Below are 21368 nucleotides of genomic sequence, written 5' to 3' on the forward strand. Positions count from 1 at the left end.
CAGTAACCCACTGAGGATTCTAAGTACAGGGACTTGAACTTTCCTGGAACAAGGAAGAAACGTTAATGGAAGTATGCACAACCCAGTATTCTCCTGCTGACAGCTCAAGTTGTCAAGCCACTGCAAGTTATGACTGCACAGTGCCTGCCAAACAACTTTCTTCAGAGGTGACCACACTAGGACCACCAAAGTTCTCTTATCCAGAGCTTACTGGCATCACAGAATCCTGTAGCATTCTTGCTAGGAGTCTGCTGTGTTATCAGAGGGAGTGGTGAAAGTTACATCTTGTCAGAGATGCCTCTTTGGATCATTTCCATGAACCCATCAAAAACGTTCCGTACATCCTTCTCCCTCACCAACTGTATCCATGCAAACTCATTTATGAGAAGTCCTTCCCCCACTTTTGGGGCACACTATCAATCACCTCCCTTCCCAAATAACACACTATAAGCTTGATTCTCGGAAGCGCCAGCACCCATAATTCAAATGGCAGTTAAAGGAAACTGAGTTCTCAGTGCCTTTGAGGATCAGATGCTCTAGGCGGGTCTACATTTCATCGGTACAGCTGCACCACTGTGGTGCTTTCATGAAGATGCTCTATGCCAACAGGAGAGAGCTCTCCCGTCAGTATAGTTAATCCACCTCTGTGAGGTAGTAACTCTGTCGGCGGGAGAAGCTCTCCTGGCGACAGAGTGCTGTCTATACCAGCGCTTAGATCAGTATAACTTCGTCACTCCGGGGTGTGGATCTTTCACCCCCCCGAGTGATGTAGTTATACTGATTTAATTCTGTAGTGTAGAACTGCCCTGTCTCTAACACTATTGCACGGACAATGAACCAGAGTTAAAACCAGCTCCTCCTGATCACCAAACTGACCAGAGCAAGGAAACTGGTGGTTACTTCTAGCAGGTGATAACAGAGTTTGTTTATGCTACCAAACACACTTACTTTGTTCCAATGAATTGCTCAAGGCTAAAGTGGCCTCCTCTAGGTCTCTTAACAGTATCATATCAAAGGGCAGCTCCCACCCTCGCAAACCTACTGCGGTTTTTTGTAAGTATAAGCAACAGTCACAAGGCAATGGAAATTAAAAGGCAAGTTTATTCCTACTGCAACACATTAGGGACTAAGGATGAAAAAACATGATGAGCGCAAACATACTTTGCAGAAGGAAAGAATCGGAATGATGCAAACATGGATAATGGCCAATTTGTATGAAAATTTGCCCCCACTCAAGACTCTCTCTGGTCCCAAGAGCTCCTCCTAGACAATGTGTACTTGAGAGAATTGGAGAAACCTCAATGCTTACACCTTTCTTTAAACAGGCAGTAACAGGAAAAGGACCATATAGAAGACAGCCTTTTTCTAGGGCTACTCCAGCCATGCCAGCTTCAGTCCATCCACCTGCCCCGCCAAACATGCCTTCCACCAGCCAGCAAGCCCACCCTCTGCTGAACTCAGGGTGGCCCCCACAACAGCCCAGCCTGGCATCCAGTTCAAACAGGGAATTTTTAATCTGTTACCGTAGAGATGGAGATGCTGTACGGATCTCATTCCAGCACCCAGCTGAAACCCTCCTACATCACAACTGACTCCACTCTGGTGCTCCAGCGAAAGCCTCCAAGACAGACAAAAATACAGTGCTTCCGCTTGAACTCACGTGCGGTGTTTAAGGGATTTATCATTTATAATAGAATATCATCACTCAAGATGACGCAGACAAACCTAAAATGATTTTTTAATCATCCCACATGCCTTTGCTGCTCCAATTCAAGTCCAGCTGCACCAGTGGGGGTGGAGGGAGAGCCTAAACTGGCTCATAACATTAAACAGCACAAGGACAAGCACAGAGTAGCTTTTGCCGCTGCTGTGCAGATGGTAAATGGGCTTAGAACCTTGCCGATGCCAGGAGGGTCATGGCTAGGACAGTTTGCACAGCTCACCAAGTCGTTTTATCCTGAGCTGTCATTAAAAGATTTCAATTTTTATGGGAGCTGCATTACTGCACCTGAAGCTGACCAACAAATCATGGGCTCTCAGGGTTTGGATCGTTTGTTTGTTTTTTCTTTTCTTTTTTACACCAGTGAGGCTGGCCTCGCTAAAACGTTATTTCACTTCAAAGGAAGAAAATAATGGCATTTGTGCATTTAGAATCTGCCCACTTGAATTTTCAAATAAAATGAATACCCACCATTTCTCTGGAGGGACTGACTGCTCCCAATTTATTTCTTAAGTGCCCAAGGCTAATCCCAGAGGGTACCACCTGTTTCTTATTTTCAGAGAAGTGCGATGCAGCAGGGACACACAAACTAACTCACCTAAATTAAATTACAATGCAAGCTTTTTGGAGAGGACAGTGTTTTCCTGCATGTTTGTACAGCATCTAGCGCATATGCATTGTTGCCGCTGGGCACTACCACAGAATATCACATCTGCTTCTCTACCAGTAAAGATTTATGATCAGTTTTAGTTTGTTTATTCATTTAAGATGAAAGACTGAAGGAAACATATAAAGATATTAATTTCATAAAGCAAAAGTATTTCTACTAGGACCCACACACATTAGTGATTATTATTAGGACCCTGCAAACACTTCAGTGTTTAGCTTTACAGAACTATTCAAGGTAGTATAGTTAAACACAGATGTAACTGTTTCCAGGATCAGGGTTTTTGTGTTATAATGGTAATCAACCCCATTTTTCTACCTGCTGTACAAACATATAGTAAAAGACCATCCCTGCCCCAAAGAACTTACAATATAAGTAGATCATCCAGACAAAAAGAATGGAGAAAAGCAGCATTATTATTCTGATTTTACATGCAGTGGATCTGAGGCACAGAAAGATTAAGCATCTTGCTCAACGTCACACAAGACATCTGTGGCAGAGCCAGCAATTAACCCAGATCTGCTGAGTGCCAATCTAGGGCTATAACCACAAGGCTATTCTTCCTCCCCAAAAGCTTTTATAAGCACCTAACAGACCAACCACTTTAATACTCACTTTTGACACCTAACATGTCAGGTCTTCATCTTAAGCATAAGTTATATCCATTAAATTGGCAATGGAATGGCTTTAAAAAACACCCTCCGTTATATCATCAACCACACCAAAAAATGAACTTTTTCAAAACTGGGACAGAGCTACTGAAACTCAGGATATTGTTCAGACTAAGATCAGGCAGCATGATCATGGGTGCAGATAGGGGAGAGCCCATGTCAGATGGAGGATAAAGCTTTTACATTTCTATAGCACCTTTCATCTGGGTAATTCAAGAGCACTTTACAAATGTTAATTAGAACCTAACTAGCACCCTGGGAAATAGCTCAGTAGTATGCTCATTTGACAGACTGAAAGACTGAGGCAAAGAAGGTAGGACTGTGGAAGTTCTCATTCATATATGTTCATATAAGTGACTTAAAAGTCAAAGCTCTTGTCATCAGGGATATTTTGTTGCACATTTACAGGGCAAGGAGTACCATTGGTTTCTATACTAAAATAATAATATTTGCAATTTTATTTTCTATCCCATTCCTTGTGCAGTCTAACATTGTTTGCCATTTTTTTTTTTTTTTAAACTGCAACTGCACTTAGTGTTTTCATTGAGCTGTCCACAATGCCATCCTGGTTCATCTCCTGAGAGGTTACAATTAATTTGGAATACAAGGTGGCAGAAGTAATTCAGATTAGTCCTTCCAATGTGTTTTACTTTGTATTTGTCAACGTATGTCAAAGGATTTGCCCACGGTCACAGAGTGAGTCAGTGTCAGAACTGGGAATAGAACCCAGGGGACTGCCTGGGACAATAAGGAGTGGGATAGAAGGGAATCAGGACAAGCCCCATAGCAGCAACAAGGAAGACAGACTTGTAGAACAGGTACAATGGTATGCTGCAGTGTGGCTTAATGGAAAAGGTCATTAAAGAAGGTAAATGGATACAGCTTCAGGGGGCCACTTCACCTCCCACTGCAGATTTTGCGGTACCTGTATTAGTCAGGCTGCACTGGTCTCACCTTCTCCCCAATATTTCTGCTATTACTAATCTGTCTGGCATTGGAGTGAAATAGCAGTAGAAGGAAAAGAGATCCGTTGTGCAGCATAAACCACAACAGGTCCAGTTAAGGCACAGAAGAAGTGCTTGAACCCTCCATGCAGAAGTTATATCATAAAACGGTATTGGTTTTAACTTAACAGCTAGCTGTGAGACAACTGAAAATCCTGTTGCCCAACAGAGGGTAAATACAATTACCTGAGCAACAAGAGCTAAACCTGCAGCAACCGGTGCCACCTGTACCCATTCCAGGGTGGCACTAAATCGCCTGAATGTCAGAGATAGTGCCAATTGCACAGATTGGGGGCTGTCTTGGGGCACAGAGCAGGCACGTACAATAGAATTATTAATTTGTTACGTCTACCAACGTACAATTTTCTATTCACGCATCAACCCTGAGTGACTCCGGAGGGAGGGAGAGGCACACAGCTAGCTAGACAGCAAGTAAAAGGTTAAATACATGTGAGCCAAACACAAGGTGTAGCATGCAAGTCTCTGAGCTGCAGCTGATTATGCTACATGCAAATTGCTTGAGACAGACAATCCACTGCATTAAACGTGGGTGGTTGGTGGTTGTTGATGTCTTAATTCCCACCCTGGGCTTTAATTTCAACACTGGTTGTATTTAAAGCTCTTCCTAGGCTGGGCTGAGAACTTTTTAGTACTTATAGAAGAATAAATGAATTTCCTCCACCTCCACCCCACCCCCAAGCCGTGTCCCTCTCTCCCCTGCCTTAAGAAGAATAAACCAGAAACTCCAGATAATCTGATTTCACAGCAGGCTGCACTTCCATCTAAAAACAACCAGTCAATGCCCAGGAGATGAAAGGGGATTTAGACCTCAAATAGTCGCATGTGGGGAGCTGAATGAGCCACACACAAGAAGGCAGGCCAGGTTAAAACCCACGGAAGATTTTTTTTTTAAATACACAAGTATTTTAAAGAAAGAGCTAAAGGATGTTTCCTCCAGGGAGGAGAAAATAATGGAGCAGGGTGCCAGGGGGCCACAGGAGAAAGCAGAGGAGCAGTAGGAGGAGGGGGGCAAAGGAGGGATGCTGGGTGTGGGCTGCGCCCTGGAGGAGACAGTACAAAAAAGCAGGGAGACTACAGAGGCAAGGGAGGCGAGCGGGGTGACCGATCGCCCAGCAGCAGCTGCACGTACCTGGCTGAATTTCCTCTCCCATAAGCCGGGACAGAAACAGCAAAGCAAATCCTCTTTGCCGAGCACCTCACCCAGCTCGCAGGAGCAGCGCCTCCTCCCCGCGCGCACACAGCTCCGGCTGCTGCTGCCCTCCGCGCAAGGTCACACGGGCTCCGCTCCACTTTGCAAACTTGTTGGGGGGAGTTCGGGCCCGATCCTCTGTAGGCGACTCCAAGCCCCGGTGGCGGGGGGCCAGCGGCCCGTCCCTCTCCCGCCGCACTGGGACGCGCGTCAGCCCCGCTCAGCTGCGATCGCCGGAGCTCAGGCAGCAGCAACTCCTCGCTGCGAAGGTCTCAGCAACCTGCAGCCCGTCTCTGCACAGCGCGGCCCGGTCCGCTGCGCCCGGCTCCGCCCCCTGCCCGGCCCCGCCCACTGCCATGCCAGGGCTCGCAGGTGTGGGCAGAGCTACGCTGGGAGATCCGCGTAAGGCAAGCGGCTCGGGCTCCTCAACCAGCCCCACAGCTGAGCACCCCCCACTTTTGGGTCGGGAGGTGTTAAATTCCCACCCCACATCCCAATCCAATTTGGCCAGATGCCCCTATCTTTAAATGCCTCCTCCCCACAAAAGCCACAGATCCAAACACTGGGGTGTTCAAAATCCAGATCCTATTCCTTATCCTGTGGCTTGGTCCCATCTCTAGTGCAGACACTCCCTAGCCTCTTCACTCAAGAAGGCCTCCATGGAGGCACCTGAGATTTTAAGGTCCCCCTCCCGCACTTTTCAAATGTCTTACTTTTCTACACTCTGATTTGGGGGTCTGGTCTGAATTCCACTGAAGTCAACGTGTGGCCTTCCATTGAAAAAGTCTCTTTCCCACCATTATCATTGTCATCCATGGTAAAATTTACAGATGATACAAAATTACTTGAGGTGGCAAAATTTTCAGATGATGCAAAATTACTCAAAATAGTTAAGTCCAAAGCAAACTGCGAAGAGGTACAAAGGGATCTCACAAACTGGGTGGCTGAACAACAAAATGGCAGATGAAATTCAATGCTGATAAATGCACGTTGGAAAACATAAGCCTAACTATACATACAAAATCATGGGGGCCTAAATCAACTGTTACCACTCAAGAAAAAGATCTTGGAGGCATTGTGGATAGTTCTCCGCAAACATCTGCTATATGTGCAGTGGCAGTCAAAAACCTCACAATATTAGGGATCATTAGAAAAGGGATATATAATAAGACAGTGTATCATGATGCCACTATAATAATCCATGGGACAGCCACATATTGAATACTGAATGCAGTTCTGGTTGTCCCAGATTAGGCCTCAACTGGAGTAGCGTGTCCAGTTCTGGGCGCCACATTTCAGGAAAGATGTGGGCAAACTGGAGAAAGTCCAGAGGAGAGCAACAAAAATTATGAAAGGTCTAGAAAACATGATCTCTGAGGGAAGATTGAAAAAAATTGGTTTGTTTAGTCTGGAGAAGAGAAGACTGAGAGGGGACATCATAAAAGTTTTCAAGTACATAAAAAGTTGTTATATGGAGGATGGAGAAAAATTGTTCTCCTTAACCTCTGAGGATAGAACAAGAAGCAATGGGTTTAAATTGCAGCAAGGGATGTCTAGGTTGGACATTAGGAAAAACTTCCTGTCGTGGAATAAATTTAGGGAGGTTGTGGAATGTCCATCATTCGAGATTTTTAAGAGCAGGCTAGACAAATACCTGTCAAGGATAGTCTAAATAATACTTAGCCCTGCCATGAGTGCAGGGGACTGGACTAGATGAGCTCTTGAGATCTCTTCCAGTCCTACACTTCTATGATTTTAACCATTCATATTATATATGTACTGAAATGTTTAATGTATAGCTAAGATTAGATAGCACATGGTTAATATATTATGAAAAGTTTATATACCATTTATTATGTTTATTTTTCTGTGTTATTTTAAAGTCTAATAAAAAGTTAATAGAAAAAATGCTGACCTGTCATGGAAAATGTTATTTATCCTATGTATCTTAAATCACCTCCTGTTGTTATTTGTTCATTGTAGGGCCTTTTTTCCACCTCATCTCCCACCCCAGCGGATGGGGGGAAGGTTGAGAAGAGCTATGTGGAACCATAAAGAAATCCCAAACCAGCCCAAATTCCCCTACTTCTGGGTTTCACTCCAAAACTGGAAATTCAGACTATGTTTGTGAACCACAGCAACCTGGGCCACTTTACGGTTTCCAAGTACAAACTGACCATTCCAGTTTCCTGTCGCAGACAAAGCCGTTTGCTGCTGCACTACCGACTGCATCGTGAAAGCTTAAGAAGAGCTCCGTGTAAGCTCAAAAGCGTGTCTCTCTCACCAGCAGGAGTTGGTCCAATAAAAGATATTACCTCACCCAGCTTGTCTCTCTAATATTCTGGGACTGACACAGCTGCGGATACAGACTAACACGGCTGCAACTCTGAAAGCTATAACAACGCTGCTTAAAACTTCCTCAGTTTCCAGGGCTGTAAAACTAGCACCTTTTATGAGCGCACCACATTTCAATTTAAAAAACAAATCTCTTCTAGCAGAAGTTAACTGGCACACCAGGTCCTCAGTTAAAACAATACATACAGAGCAACGTGAATACAATGCTGTTGTTCATTAGAAAGTGCTGAAGGATTATTTCACTCTTCAAAATTAGTTTTATAGATCAGTTGTCTTGGGACTAAAACCCAGCACCCCCTTGCAGCTAAGCATTATAGTTGAGTACAGAAATCAATTATGAGGCCACCTTCTCCTCGGAAGCTAAAATCTATGCAGTGTTAGTATCAAGGGCCCAATCCTGCAGTGTAACTATAAATCTATTCAGTTAGCATTTCAAAGGCAAGAAATATTCTCTGATGTTTTACTCCTGGTGAATCTTCCTCTGCCTTCTATGTCACAGTATTGCTGGCCATCCACTTTCATTGACTAATAATAGTAACTTTTTAAAAGCCTAAAGAAATCCCACGGTTCAGATCCTTCAGGGCCATAAAAGGTTAATGGTTCTTTAAACAAAGCAGCTCTAGGACAATGGCAGAGATAACACACACACAGAGAACTCAAACTCAGGGCCTCATTGGCAACCAGGTGACACAGTAATTGGAGCTGATATGACCACACAAGGGGGGAGTGCTCTGCTGTAATCCAAGCTGCACCTGTAAGAAAACAACCTGTTACGCCATTTGAGCTGCTGCCAGCTAATCAGCTGGTGCTTTCACCAAGTGCACCTGGAGTCCTTATGGGTCCAGTGCTGCTTACATTTCAGTCAGTTGGAAGACTTCCAATATGAGCATAGGAATTGCCGTACAAGATCTGAGTGACTCTATCTAGACAAGTATTCTGTCTCTGCCAGTAGCTTGTACCAGCTGCTTCAGAGGAAAGTGTAAGAAACCTTCCAGTAGGTGGTTATGGCATAATCTGTCTTCAGACAAAGTTTTCTCCTAAGCTCCATAACTGAGAGGTTGGCTTGTGCCCATAAACTGACTGATTTATATCCCTCCCAGATGCTCTTTTTCAGCCTTGCTACTCCAACTCTGGATGTTCTTTTTATCCATAAAAATATCCAGCCCTTTCTGGAATCCTGTTACGCTCTTGGGAGCAATGAAATCTTGTGACAATGAGTTCCACAGGCTAGTTGCGCGGACAAAGCATTTCCTTGTCAATTTTAAAATTGCATCAACTTCAGTGGTATATGTAGGTATATGGGAAAGTTTTCTATCAGCATTGTTCAGAGAAGCAGCTGAAATGTTCCTCAAACCAGGGTTACAAAACGTCAGTCTGATCATATCACAGAGGTTTATAAGATTCCAGATTCCTTAATTACAGGCTTTAGTCTTTGAATTTTAAGGGAAATCCCTGCAGCATGTTGATTTGGATTATTACTGAGTAAAAAAGCCAACAGGGAGTTACTGTTAAGCACAGCAAGATAAACCTGCTTCATAAAAATAATTAAAAGCCTGTGTTTTTCCAACGATAGGACTGTGCCATAAAACTGTCGCCTTTCTTGGCAGAGATCTACATGGGTTTGAGAAAATAATCTCTGTTTAGAGAGGAACTGCCTGGAATGAAATGTGCCTACTTGATGTTTTCTAAACTCCAATCATCTGCCAAAGCCTTTAAGGATTAGAGCTTTAAAAGATCTGAGACCTGACTAAAGGACTTTGGGTCAGGCCCTTCATTTCAGGTATTTTGCAGTCTACACACTACAAATTTAAGAAACATGATGCAAGGAGGAAAGGAGACAAGCTGAGCAGGTTTGGGAACATACAGGTGCCCCCCAGCATGGTGAAGGGCTATTGTAATGTTTAGAAGGTCCCTGGTGCTGTGGATGTTATAAGTTTCTCCTCACCATTTTCTCACTCAGAAGACCCATTTCTTCCATGAGGCCCACAATATGTCAGTATCTACATATAATATCTACCTACAATCTCAATATCTTCTCTGTGGGCCAGATTCTGAACCCCTTACTCCTGGGGATTCGTACCTGATTCTACAAATCAATGGAGCTACTTGCAGAGTAAGACACTTGCACCCATTGAATAGTACATCAGAATCTGATCCTCTATGTGGCTGTTAGGCCCTGATCAGGACCGGCTCTAGGCACCAGCAAACCAAGCATGTGCTTGGGGCAGCACAATTCTAGGGGCAGCATTCTGGGAGGTTTTTTGTTTTGTTTTTTTTGCTTCGGTAGTTGTGCTCTCGGAGGGTTTTTTTTAATTTAATTTTATTTATTTATTTTGCTTGGGGCGGCAAAAAACCTAGAGACGGCCCTGGCCCTGATCCTGCCAAGGCTTATGTGCACATGCTTAATATTAAGCATACGAGTCGTCTCATCAAAATCAGTGGTTTTGATGAGATTACTGTCACATGTTTAACATGAAGCATGAGTAAGTCTTTGCAGGTTTGGGATCCAAGATTGTTAACTCTCCAGGAAAGGTACAGTGCCAAATTCATTGTCTGATTTTAGCAAACAACAGATTACAAAAAATAATCCAAAACTCCCCCCCCCAAAACAAGATACTTTGCATTTGATTCGCCACTATATTACTCCAGTTTGTTTTGGTGCAACTGAAATGGAATAATACCAGTATGACATTAGAGAAATGCAGGGATGGAGAAGGCCCTTCGTTATTAAACAGCATGGGCTGGATTCTCAATTGTGGGCCAACAATTTGCTGCTGGGGAAGTGTCAGAGCTAATTGCCAGTGCTCTGATTTTATGCCACCAGTGCCGGCATCTGTTAGAGCAGCCAGCAGAGGACCAGCATAGCATCATGAAGCATCTCTGACACATCCTTCCCCACCCCTTGCTGGACAGTGTGGGGCAGCTACCTCAAAAGCGTTACAGCAGCAGCGGGAATTCCAGGAGGGGAATTCTCACTGACCATTTAAAACTGACAGCGGCTCCATCTGTGCCAGCTGAGAAGTGCAAAGGGCATGGAGTTCAACAGAGAATCTGGGGTCATGTGTCATTAACTGGAACATGTACACTTTCTATGTGGTTTTCTATTCCCCAAAAGGTTTTGTGGTGCGTTTCTATTTTGAGATTACTGGTGAAAGAATAGTATTCATGTTGGATCCCAGTTATTGTGGTGGTTGTGCTGCGATGGGTTACAGGACTGTTGGGCTGCATTACATTATTATACTTACATACGCATTAATTGATACGTGGCTAGAATACTTTGTATCCTGTTGGGTGAGCTGTGTCAGACTTAGTGTCCCATGGGGTTTGTAAGTGATGCAATAGGTTAGTATGTTGCTGTCACCCAGCAGCTTTAATTGATTTTTTAATTAAGTTTGTTGTTGTTTTGGATTACTGTTTATTATTATTAATTATTTGTTAAGAGCAGATAATGCATCTGTCACAGTATAAGACAGTCCCCTGCCCTGGAGAGTTTACAATCTAGAAGAAACAGAAGTGTATCCACCCTTTCCCCTCGCCCTCCTCCCGCCCCACACACACACAAAAAAGACCATTCTGATCAGATTTCCATCTTGGTTTTTGTTTGGACTCACTTTGAAGATTTTGACCAGAACCAAACTAAATGGTCTGAAGTTCACAGTCAGAAATAGGTATGGTAGACTTCTTTGATTTTTTTTTTTTTTTAACAAGAATCAAAAGAGATTTAAAATCTAAAGGAAGTCAGTGTGATACCTTACGATCAATAAAATAAAAACGTATCACTTTCAGGGTGAAAATGGTCCCTTAGTCCCCAATCCTACAAACATTTATGCACAGGAGTTCCTCTACACATATGAGCGATTCCACTGAACTTGGAACGATGTGTTATTGAGACCATCCACTGAGATGGGTTTAAAATGTTAACTGTATTTACCTCTGTCTTTATGTTCAACAACTATTTTGGAGAGACAAGGTGGATGATGTCATACCTTTCATTGGACCAACTTCTGTTGGTGAGACAAGCTTTTGAGATAGGCAGAGCTCTTCCACAGGTCTGAGAAAGGTACTCAGGGCTTGTCTTCATGAACAGTGCTACAGTGGTGCAGCTGCACTGGTGCAACTGGTGAGAAACTCTCCCCTTGACATAGCGCTGTCTACCCAAGAGGCTAGGTCAGCATAACTACATCGCTCAGGGATGTGAATCTTTCACACCGCTGAGCAATGTAGTTATACCAATAGAGGTCTGTAGACCTGGCCAAACTATATCTCCCATAATGCACCATGACCAGGGACTCCCATGATACACTGCTTCCCTTTCTCCAACTGGGGAGACCACAGTGCATCATGGGAGATGTAGTCCAACAAGGGAGCCTAGTCTATAAAAGAGAATGAGAGCTGGAAACACACAAACTACAATATCCATGAGTCACCTCACCAGTATTTCCAAAACAAATATTTTGGAATTTGAATTTCTGCCAAAATTGAAGTTTTCCATGGGGAAAAAAACTATTTCTCAACCAACTCTACAATTAAGCACTGTGGGTCTGATTTTCAGATGTGCTAAGCAGCTTCAGCACCCTCTGATCTCAAGTGGTGCAGTGTATGCTCAGTACTTGTGAAAAATCAGTGCCAGAAGTTTATCACTAAATGTGTCTGTTGCCTCTTGATCAACCAACCAGTGCAGCCTGGTGCAGGAGCTGGAGATTATATTTCAATTTTGAGTAGGGAGTGGGGTGCCCTGTCTATATAATAAAAGAACAGGAGTACTTGTGGCATCTAAGAGACTAACAAATTTATTAGAGCATAAGCTCTCGTGGACTACAGCCCACTTCTTCGGATGCATATAGAGTGGAATAAATATTGAGGAGATATATATACACACATACAGAGAGCATAAACAGGTGGGAGTTGTCTTACCAACTCTGAGAGGCCAATTAAGTAAGAGAAAAAAAACTTTTGAAGTGATAATCAAAATAGCCCAGTACAGACAGTTTGATGTCTCCCCTTGTAAGTATTCTATCAAACTGTCTGTACTGGGCTATCTTGATTATCACTTCAAAAGTTTTTTTTTTCTTACTTAATTGGCCTCTCAGAGTTGGTAAGACAACTCCCACCTGTTCATGCTCTCTGTATGTGTGTATATATATCTCCTCAATATTTATTCCACTCTATATGCATCCGAAGAAGTGGGCTGTAGTCCACGAGAGCTTATGCTCTAATAAATTTGTTAGTCTCTAAGGTGCCACAAGTACTCCTGTTCTTTTTGCGGATAAAGACTAACACAGCTGCTACTCTGAAACCTGTCTATATAATGCACACTGCACTATACTTTCCATTTTTTCCTCTTATAGAGGATTTTTCCTGACCTTGGGAGTATACCTCTTGACCTGCTGATGCTCCTGGAGTTTCTGAGTCACAGTTCTTTCCTGACTCAGCAGCTATATTTCATGTACTGCAGATAAATTACACAGCACACTGACTGCCTGGCTCAGCACATGAAAGGGCATGTTCCCAAGAGGAGGTTTTCCCTCACTAGAAGAGATAGGAAATACCAGAATCCAAGTGTTCCCAAAGAAGCATTTGCATCAACAGACAAAAAGAGTCACTTTCTCAGCCTAAGAGGTAATCTGCTATGTTGGGGTGAAAATTTTCCATGAAGAGAAGCCCGCCTACGAGCTGTAACCCGACACCAGAAGTGAGGATGGGTGACCTTGGGTCTTGTAATAAATAAACCATACTATGTAATTGTGTGACAGGCTGCCTTAAAGGCAGACAAGTGCAATCTGGGAAGTATAACCCAGGTAACTACAATGTTACACGACTGCTTGGTTCCCTCGAGGACTGATCTGTTTTGTTTCACTGTGGGCCATTCTGTGAATCCATGGATAATGTCTTTACTTATAGGCTTTTCTAAGTCATTTGAACACCACAGTATCTGAGGACTTGGCGCCTGACCTACTGAAGTCTCACCATAAACTCTGCCCAGTTTAAAAGTTTCAATTCTGCTGACTTGGCTGGCAATCAGGGCCCTGATTGGCATCACTGGACAAGAAGTGGCAGGAATAACACACGCTGTTTTGTTTTTCATTAGGACAGATGGGCTCTTATATTTTCCCAATTATTCCCCACAATGAAAGGCCATGCAGAGAGCTGACTCGTCTTACTATATGAGGAGAACTGGATATGCCTTTTTCTGAAACACAACCCTGCTACCCCTGGGTTCTTTGTCAGCAGTGTCGGACACATCCTGCTGCTCCCAGTGGAGGCTGAGAATCCTGCCACCACAGCGCACACAGCCTGTGCCATGAAGGATGTTTGCAGTTCATAGAATATCAGGGTTGGAAGGGACCTCAGGAGTTCATCTAGTCCAACCCCCTGCTCAAAGCAGGACCAATCCCCAGACAGATTTTTACCCCAGTTCCTTAAATGGGCCTCTCAAGGATTGAGCTCACAACCCTGGGTTTAACAGGCCAATGCTCAAACCACTAAGCTATCCCTCCCCAAGAATGGCACTTCTATTTATATATGGAGATATACCTATCTCATAGAACTGGAAGGGACTCTGAAAGGTCACTTCACTAGCAGGACCAAGTACTGATTTTGCCCCAGATCCCTAAGTGGCCTCCTCAAGGACTGAACTCACAACCCTGGGTTTAGTAGGCCAATGCTCAAACCACTGAGCTATCCCTCCCCCCATGGATTGACAACATGGCCCAAATTCTGATTCGCCTACCACCCAACTAGCACCCAGGTCAGAAACAGAGTGGCTTTTCTGTTTAAACCTGTACATTAATCAAACAAGCTCCTAGTCATCCGTAAAGTGCAGCTGTACTATAATTTCCCCCAAATTGATCTGAATTAATTTATTTCCACAGAGAAACTACACCAGTTAGGATGTTAATCGTGCAGTTTAAAAGCCAGTACTCTACAGATGTGCAAGAAAGGTCTTGTAATTTTGATTGACTTAACTGAGGATCCAGTGACCACAAAAAAGTCGTATTTCTGCACATGACAAAACCTGGTGCCACTGACGTCATTCTCATTATTATTAGCATTGCAGTATCACCTAGAGAGGCTCCAACTAAGATCAGGCCCCCATTGTACGAGATACTATACAGTCATAAAGCAAGACAGTCCTTGCTCCAAAGAGTTTACAACCTAAATAGACTAGACAGATATTGGAAGTATTATCATCCCCACTTTACATACGATGTACAACGAGATTAAATGGCACGCGTAAGGTTATACAAGAAAGCTGTGGCAGAGTCAGGAACTTAAACCTGAACTCCCAACAACCACTCCAGTTCCTCAGCCATCCTTCCTAAGTCATTAACAAAACTCCCATTGCCTTCAACAGAACAAGGATTTGGCTTCCTTTCCTCCTTCGAACCAATTTGTTTCACCTGCCTTCCAATGCTCACCTCCTTCACCTTGCCCCATAATTGGGTAGAGAGGACTCATTGAGGACTTAGGTTTCATGGAATCGTTAGAACTTTTGGAAAGTTTGAAGTTTGATGACATTTTTCATGTTTCTCAAAACAAGCTCTCCCCCTAAATGTAAACTGTTCTCCCCCCCCAAAGAGAAATTTAATTTAAAACCATTATGTTTTGTTTAACTAAGCAACAGAGTGTGCTGTGCAAGATGCCACCTTGAAAGTAAATGATCTTGTTTAAAAGTATTTTTTCTCTGTTTCCAGGACAACCAGAGGAATGAAAAATAAAAAGTAATACAACATCAAAGCAGCTGGGAAGCTGTAATTTGTCAGACCAAACAGAGGTCAGGTCTCAGAGTCAACGATTTTAAGGCCAGAAGGGACCAGAATGATCAGCTAGTCTGATCTCCTGAACAACACAGGCCAGAGAATTTCACCCTGTGACCCTTGTATTGAGCCCAATAACTTGTGTTTGGCAGAAACACCATCTTCCAGAAAATCATCCAGTCTTGACATGAAGACTTCAAGAGATGGAGAATTCACCACATCCCCAGGTCATTTGTTCCAATGGTTAATCACCTTCCCTGTTAAAAACTTGTGCATTATTTCTAACTTGAATTTAACTGGCCTTAACTCCCAGCCTTTGGTTCTAGTTCTGCCTTTCTCCACCAGGTTATGTTCTTGTCTAAGGATGGAATTTCCAGATTCTAAAGCTGTAGGAGTTCTCCCATCCCTCAATGGTACTTCAGAGCGGCCTGTCCCTGAAAGTTGCTGAGCATTTCATGTGACTTAAATGTGAATTCAGGGAGATCAGCAGCACCCTGCAGGATCAGATCTTTACAGTGTAAGCACCTCAGATATTGAGACCCTGACCTTCTTATGCGTTTGTACAGAATCTTGTACCTATGGGGTTATATCAGTAATAACAACAACAGCTGCCATTGTAGCTGTCTTCCCCCCAGGGCCGGCTCCAGGCACCAGCTGAGCAAGCTGGTGCTTGGGGCGGCAGATTGTTGGAGGCGGCATTCTGCCCAATCCTAGGGCAGCATGGCTGCTTTTTTTGTTGTTTTTGGGGGGGTTTTTTGTTCTGCTCCGGCCGCCCTCTGGAGCGGACTGGAGCGGAGCCCTCAGGGCAGGCGACAGGAGGCGGCGCAGCGGGAGGGGCCACGTGGCACTTCCCCTGCTGTAGCCCTGGCCGCCCCCTTTTCTCTCTCTCCCGCCCGCTCCCTCCCCCTCCCCCTCCCAGTCGGTCCCCCTGCACCCGCACTCCGGCCGCGCCGCAGGTTTTTGGTTTTTTTTTGCTTTGCTGTTCTGGCCGCCCTGTTTTTTGTTTGGTTGGTTTTTTGTTTTTGTTTTTCTTTTGCTTGGGGCGGCCAAAAAGCCAGAGCCGGCCCTGCTTCCCCCTACACTATCATATTGTTAATATTTATTGTATTACAGCACTACCTGGGGCCCCAGCCAAGGATCATTGGCTCAGCTGCACCAAGTGCTTTGCAAACAGTCCCTGACACACAGAGCTCACAATCAAGACCTAGCAGAGAAATGAAACAGGGTAAAGGGAACTGGGGAAGAGAGAACAGTATGACCACATTTTTGTGTAATAAGTAGCACTCTTAGATTGCCACTGGTTTAATCATCTGCTAATCCATTGCATCAGCTATTTACCTGAAATACAAGTTAGGGGATGGACCTGAGCGGCCAAATCCTAATCACATTGTGAATAAACACCTCAGAAGTTTGGATCAGCTTTGGTTCATGCCATTACAAGGAAAGGAGCCAGCAAAAAATAACAATGAATAACAATAATAAAATCAGATCTGGGTTCTAGGACTTCCCACCGGCAAAGTGTGCCTGTGAGGGGGTTGTTTGGATTTCGAGTTTTGACTCAGGCTCTTGTCTATCATTATTAGAACTCCCCACTGATGTCCCAGTCCCACCACCAGCAATGAGCTGAGCTGTGTGACATAGGGCAGAGTAGAGGGAGAAGAGGGCAAAAGGAGAGAGAGTGGAAAAGGAGGTGAGATGAAGAAGTGAAGGTGGAGGGAAAGAGGAAAGGAAGGAGCAGAGAAGGGGATATCAGAAGAAACTCCAAATACCACAATGTTTATTTTTCACATGTATTGGCTACTATTTTATATATATATAATCTTCCCAGGAAATAGCACCATTACTTATGTTGCTGGGTATGGGAATGCAAACAGTTATTGGTGTCTCTGCTTATAGGGAAGCCTGTGACCTGAGCCATCTGGATTTCTCAAGCATTTAGCAAAGGCAGTCATGCTAATTTAGTTAAGGTTTTCAAAGGCTTCCAGGAAAAAGTTCTCTCCTTCCCAGGGGCACTGAAGCAGTGACCTCCTGACCCATCCTTTACTGTTAGGTTCAAAAGCAGCACTGCAGCTGTTAAAGTTTTTCTTACCACCTCAGTGATTCTGTGATGGGGACTAAAGCTACTGGGACCACGTACTGTTTATCTAGACCTGACCTCTCTCCTCTGAACATGGAGAAGCCTCTTCACTGCAGCACCACACAAGCCCAACCTTAGATACCATCACTGACTGGCGCTCACTCCTTCCACGTGTGTAAATATACCAGTGGCATTGCTAATCTGTCCCCCACTGGGAGCTGGGCTTCCCGGGGTGATCTGGTTTGTCTATCTTTCTGCAGAAGTAAAGGCATTTAACCTGCCATGGCTTGTCTATGAAGCCTAACCCTCTATTCTCATACTTTGATCTGGGGCTCCACTCAGCCTCCAGAGATAAACCTTTCACTTTTGAAAATATAACACATTAACAGGTTATCATCATCAGTCCCCCAACACAGGTCCTTATGCCATGTAAATTTGCCTTCCCCCAGCCTCCAACTTTTTAGCAATTTTAACTTTAGAGGAGATGCACATCTTTGCCACTCACTGGTGGAGGCAATTTGAGGTACCTCTCCTCATGGACCGGGGCCCCAATCCAGCAAAACTCCTAAGCTCGTGTGTAACTTTAAGATTTAATTCCCATGTTGTGCCATGGCAGGACTACTTACGTGCTTAATTTTAGACATGTGCTTGAGGCCTGAGTGTGGGAACTAATATATTCCTTGATTCTCCAAGGATATAACTTTTGTATTTATTTACAGTGCAAAGTGCTACCAGTCATAATTCTCCATCACACTAGGGGCTGTTTCACACACACTTCACACAAGTATGAAGGGTCCAGATCTAATACATCCAAGGGTGCTGAGGGAGTTGGCTCATGTGATTGCAGAGCCATTGGCCATTATCTCTGAAAATTTGTGGCAATCGGGGGAGGTCCCAGACCAGTGGAAAAAGGCAAATGTAGTGCCCATATTTTAAAAAGGGAAGAAAGGGGAACTACGGACCAGTCAGCCTCACTTCAGTCCCCGGCAAAATCATGGAGCAGGTCCTCAAGGAATCCATTTTGAAGCACTTGGAGGAGAGGAAGATGATCAGGAAGAGTCAACATGGATTCACCAAGGGCAAGTCATGCCTGTCCAAACTGATTGCCTTCTATGATGAGATAACTGCCTCTGTGGATATGGGGAAAGTGATGGATGTGATATATCTTGACACTAGCAAAGCTTTTGATATAGTCTCCCACAGTATTCTTGCAGCAAATTAAAAAAGTATGGATTGGATGAATGGACTATAAGGTGGATAGAAAGCTGGCTAGATTGTTGGGCTCAATGGGTAGTGATCAATGGCTCGACGTCTAGTTGGCAGCTGGTCTCAAGCGGAGTGCCCCAGGGATCAGTCCTGAGGCCTGTTTTGTTCAACATTTTTATTAATGATCTGGACGATGGGATTAATTTTCCCCTCAGCAAGTTTGCAGATGACACTAAGCTGGGAGGAGCGGTAGATACACTGGAGGGTAGGGATAGGGTCCAGAGTGACCTAGACAAATTGGAAGATTGGGCCAAAAGAAATCTGATGAGGTTCAACAAGGACAAGTGCAGAGTCCTGCACTTAGGAAGGAAGAATCCTATGCACTGCTACAGGCTGGGGACCAACTGGCTAAGCAGCAGTTCTGCAGGAAAGGACCTGGGTATTACAGTGAACAAGAAGCTGGATATGGGTCAGCAGTGTGCCCTTGTTGCCAAGAAGGCTAATGGCATATTGGGTTGCATTAGTAGGAGCATTGCCAGCAGATTGAGGGAAGTGATTATTTCCCTCTAGTTGGCACTGGTGAGGCCACATCTGGAGTATTGCATCCAGTTTTGGTCCCCCCACTACAGGAGGGATGTGGACAAATTGGAGAGGGTCCAGCAGAGGGCAATGAAAATTATTAGGGAGCTGGGACACATGACTTACGAGGAGAGGCTGAGGGAACTGGGGTTATTTAGTCTGCAGAAGAGAAGAGTGAGGGGGGGATTTGATAGCAGCCTTCAACTACCTGAAGTGGGGTTCCAAAGAGGATGGAGATAGCCTGTTCTCAGTGGTGGCAGATGACAGAACAAGGAGCAATGGTCTCAAGTTGCAGTGGGAGAGGTCTAGGTTGTATATTAGGAAACACTATTTCACTAGGATGGTGGTGAAGCACTGAAATGGGTTACCTAGGGAGGTGGTAGACTCTCCATCCTTAGAGATTTTTAAGTTTTTTTGACAAAGCCCTGGCTGTGATGATTTAGTTGGGGTTGGTCCTGCTTTGAGCAGGGGATTGGATTAGATGACCTCCTGAGGTCGCTTCCCGGCTCTCCGAGCTCTGGTCAAGTGAAAAAATTCTATGATTCTATGAACCCACAGTGGAGAGTCAGGCCCTGGGTGCCCAGGTACAGAAAGAACCCACCTGGAGTGGGAAGAAGGGAAAAGGTGGGATAGATGTATCCAGGTGTAAACTCCCTAGGTTGTAATCATTGCTAGGTTGTATGATTAGGATCAGCCACCAATACTGACAGAGGAGAGTTTAATGAAACACAATTGCAGGTTGGGTCATTCAAGTACTTTATAATAAAGGAAGAATTCAGGCCTGGAGCTCCACAATGGTACCTGGGCTGGGAAACACCAGGTAGATTCCCAGCCCTTAGCTTCCCCCACTGTGCGGGTGGGGGGGAGTAGCATGCTCAGGTCTTGAGGGAGAGCCTTGCACTCACTCAGGATAATTGAAGAGTGCCACTGACAGGCTCTGAAGATCATCCTTAAAGGGGATAGCTATATCTGGCAGGGCAGCCAACTGCAAAGCGGAGCTAACCCCTTAGGCCTGCAAGTAGTAATCTGTAACATTTTGAATACCATAGCCAAGTATTCAGGGGTGGGGTGATAAACATGGAAAGGCTTTTGTGATGGGAATGCGTGGGACTCCGGGGTGGGGGAGAGAAACAGCAGGAACCTGAATGGCCAATGAAATGTAGATCTGGGAGTAACTGTACACCTTGAGGCATTGCTTCCCTATGCTTAATTAGCTTTGCCCATGTTTACACTTTGTCATTGTTCACAATTATATTTCACAAATTTCTAAAGCACAATCTCATTGTTGAAGCCTTGGGGAACACACCCCTGGCAGTACTTTACTGCACTTGCAAACTTCTCCAGTAATGCTTGCCATTTTCACAGTGCTTTTACCTTCCTGATCTCAAACAGCTTCTACAAAGGAAGGGCAGCCTTATCCCCATTTTTACTGAGAGAGAACTGAAGGCACAGACAGGGGAATGCCTTGCCCAAGGGAACAGAGTAAGTCTGCGGCAGAGTTGGGGATAGAACCCAGACCTCCTGACTCCCAAGCCTGCAATCTAGCTACTGGACCACACTGCCCTCTCCTGAAGGGCTCCATTCTACGGCCTGGTCTATACTCAAAGGCCTGGTCTACACTACGGGTTTAGGTCGACTTTAGCAGCGTTAAACCGAATTAAGCCTGGACACGTCCACACAACGAGGCCCTTTCTTTCGAATTAAAGGGCCCTTTAAACCGGTTTCTTTACACCACCTCCGACGAGGGGATTAGCGATAAAACCGGCCTTTGCGGGTCGGAATTGGGGTAGTGTGGACGGAATTCGATGTTATTGGCCTCCGGGAGCTATCCCACAGTGCTTCATTGTGACCGCTCTGGACAGCGCTCTCAACTCAGATGCACTGACCAGGTAGACAGGAAAAGACCCGCGAAGGTTTGAATTTCATTTCCTGTTTGCCCAGCGTGGAGAGCACAGGTGACCACGCAGAGCTCATCAGCACAGGTAACCGTCATGGAGTCCTCCCAGGATCGCAAAAGAGCTCCAGCATGGACCGAACGGGAGGTACGAGATCTGCTCGCCATATGGGGAGATGAAGCAGTGATAGCTGAACTCCGTAGCAGTAAAAGAAATGGAAAAGTATT

General features: G+C 44.7%; 1 protein-coding gene across 4 annotated transcripts in view; it reads right to left on the reverse strand.

Annotated features, from left to right (window-relative positions):
* RASSF7 (Ras association domain family member 7) overlaps positions 1 to 21368 on the reverse strand; it is a 128392-nt gene that overhangs the window by 68970 nt on the left and 38054 nt on the right. For 2 of the 4 annotated variants that reach the window (XM_054025716.1, XM_054025712.1), the window contains exon 1: positions 5213 to 5552. The exons of the other annotated variants lie outside the window; for them this stretch is intronic. The gene's annotated coding sequence lies outside the window, so the exon portion shown is untranslated. Of the gene's footprint in view, positions 1 to 5212; positions 5553 to 21368 lie in introns of those variants that run through there. 4 annotated transcript variants of the gene reach the window in all.

Source organism: Malaclemys terrapin, chromosome 4, assembly GCF_027887155.1.
Source record: "Malaclemys terrapin pileata isolate rMalTer1 chromosome 4, rMalTer1.hap1, whole genome shotgun sequence".
NCBI lineage: Eukaryota > Metazoa > Chordata > Testudines > Emydidae > Malaclemys > Malaclemys terrapin.